The sequence below is a fragment of the Triticum dicoccoides genome, chromosome 5A (genome assembly GCF_002162155.2).
Source record: "Triticum dicoccoides isolate Atlit2015 ecotype Zavitan chromosome 5A, WEW_v2.0, whole genome shotgun sequence".
In the NCBI taxonomy this organism is placed as follows: domain Eukaryota; kingdom Viridiplantae; phylum Streptophyta; class Magnoliopsida; order Poales; family Poaceae; genus Triticum; species Triticum dicoccoides.
Window position 1 is genome coordinate 51153985 of NC_041388.1, and position 2743 is coordinate 51156727.

Consider the following 2743-nt stretch of genomic DNA (forward strand, 5'->3'; position numbering starts at 1 on the left):
AGGTTGTCTAGATATGCAACTAGGTGGACAACCTACCATACGACAAGCACACCAACAAGCTCACAAGCAATCAGAAGATATAAACACAATATAGCTTGCACAAAGTAAAGGATAGAAATAACCACAAGTGGAGTCGGTGAAGACGAGGATGTGTTACCGAAGTCCCTCCTTTTAGGGGGAGGCACATCTCTGTTGGAGCGGTATGGAGGCACAATGCTCCCCAAGAAGCCACTAGGGCCACCGTATTCTCCTCACACCTTCACACAATGCAAGATGCCGTGATTCCACTAGTGATGCCCTTAAAGGCGGCGACAGGACCTTTACAAACAAGGTTGGAGCTCTCTCCACAACTTATTTGGAGGCTCCCAACACCACCACAAAGCTTCACCACAATGGAATGCGGCTTCGAGGTGACCACTTTTGTCTAGGGTGCCCAAACACCCAAGAGTAACAAGATCTGCAAGGGATTAGTTGGGGGGAATCAAATATCTCTTGGTGGAAGTGTAGATCGAGGCCTTCTCCTCCAAACCCTAGAGCAACAAGTTTTGTTGACTAAGGAGAGAGATCGGGCGAAAATGGAGCTTAGGGCAACAATGGAGCTTGGGGGGGACAAGAGGTGAGTCTTCTTGGGGAAGAAGACCTCCTTTATATAGAGGGCACTAAGCGGTAGTTTCAGCTACAAGCCTGCGAGTACTACTGCATAGGCGTGGTAGTGTCGTCGGGGGAGTGGTACTACTGTCCTCACCAGCGGTACAACCGCTGAGTGTCTCGGGACGAAGTGGAACTGCGGCAGTAGAGAGTGGGTAGAGCGGAGTACTGCAACAAGCGATACTACAACCCTACTACCGCGTTACTACCACAAAAGTGGACAAGGGGGACAGAAGCACTCAAATAAGTGGAAGTGAGTGCGGTAGTAGAAAACGGAAGTACCGCCCAAGCGGTACTACTGCCCTACTACTGGCCTACTGCCGCTAATTCCTCTGGGCTATAGAGAATCTGCGGTAGTGGGGTAGTACTAGCGCTGTAGTACCGCTAGAGCAGTACTACCCCCTACTACCATGAACACAATTAAGACCACATTAGCCCTAAGACAAGCGGTAGTGCCCGCAACATTGGAATGCGGACGCTATCCAAGGCGGTACTACCGCTTGGGTGCTTCAAGATAGACTAAGACAGAAAATAGTAGGACCTCCAATGTCACGGGAAGGGTATGTGGGTGCATATGGGTATTTGTACATATTGATTCCACCCTAACCTTTTCGAAGTAGACCCCGTCTTAACAATACGGTTTTCCTACGACTCAAATCCATAAAAAAAGAAACATGGGAAACAACCGTCTTCACTCTTTATCACCGAGGGGAGCAAATCGTCATGTGCCATATATAAGAATATCGGAAATGCTCAATCCACACGGTTAGTCCGCAAATTGCATTGTCATCAATCACCAAAACTAATAGAGAGAAATATGCCTTAATATATGGTGAACCGAGTTGGGATAATAAAGACCGAGCATATCGTATGATTCATGATTTACATGCCCAGTCGAGTCTTGTGTGGTTGTCATTGCTGACTTTAACGAAATCTTATCCTCCTTGGAAAAGGAGGGTGTGTCGCCACTCGAAAAAAGCAAGCATCTTAAGACACACTCTCAGATGGTCTGTTGGAAGATATGGCATTGTCAAGTGATAAATTTACCTTGTTTAGAGGTGGACCGCAGGAGTGGCTGGATAAGGGTGTTTTCAACGCTGACTGGATGACGTTGCAGCCCTTCGTGGGCCTGTGTAACCTTGAGATGGGGAGGTATGATCATAGACCAATATGCCTCGACATAGACTACCTGGCTGGAGCCCTCGGCCTGGAGAAAGTTTGAGGCCAGGTGGCAATCGGAAGAAACGGTAGAGGAGGTGGTGAAAACGACATGCAAGAAAGCCATTTAGCATGGTCTTTACCATATGATCAAAGATAAACTTGCTTCAGTCCATAAGAACCTTTGGGAGTGAGATGGTTGCGGCCCGACGATCGCAACACTCAATATTTTCACCAATTTGCTTCAGCTAGAAGGGGGAATTTGATTAAAAAAACTGAAGAATTACAACAATGGCTGGGTCGAGGGGAATGAGAATCTCAAACCCTTAATAAGGGATTACTTTAGTAACTTATTCACATCTAGCTCGTGCAAGATTTATCTAGGGATTATGGATTCCATTAAGCCTTCTACCATTAGCTGCCATGAATGATCTACTGGCGGTTGATTATACAAGAGAAGAAGTGTGAAAGGCACTCTTCAAAACTGGGGACATGGGCCCCTGGCCCTGATGGGCTGCATGCTATCCTTTTTAAGAGATTCTGGCATATTGTTGGTGACGAGCTAACTGATGTAGTTTTGGATGCTATAAACAAAAAGAAGATTCCTATGGGCTGGAATTGTACTAATGTTGTTCTCATCTCCAAAGTGGAGAGCCCAGAGGTAATCACACAGTTTAGGTCTATTAGTCTTTGCAATGTAGTCTATAAGGTCATCTCTAAAATACTTGCAAATAGACTTAAGAAAATTCTAACAGAAGTGATATCCTCAACACAAAATGCTTTTGTACCAAGCAGGCTTATTAAAAATAACTAGAACATGAGGGCGCGTGTTGCCGCACCCGACCATTTTGAGATAACTATATTTACATGGAGTGTAATGCAGAAAATTTAAAACCCTTGATGTTTATGTATCAGCATATTTACACGAAAGGAAAAT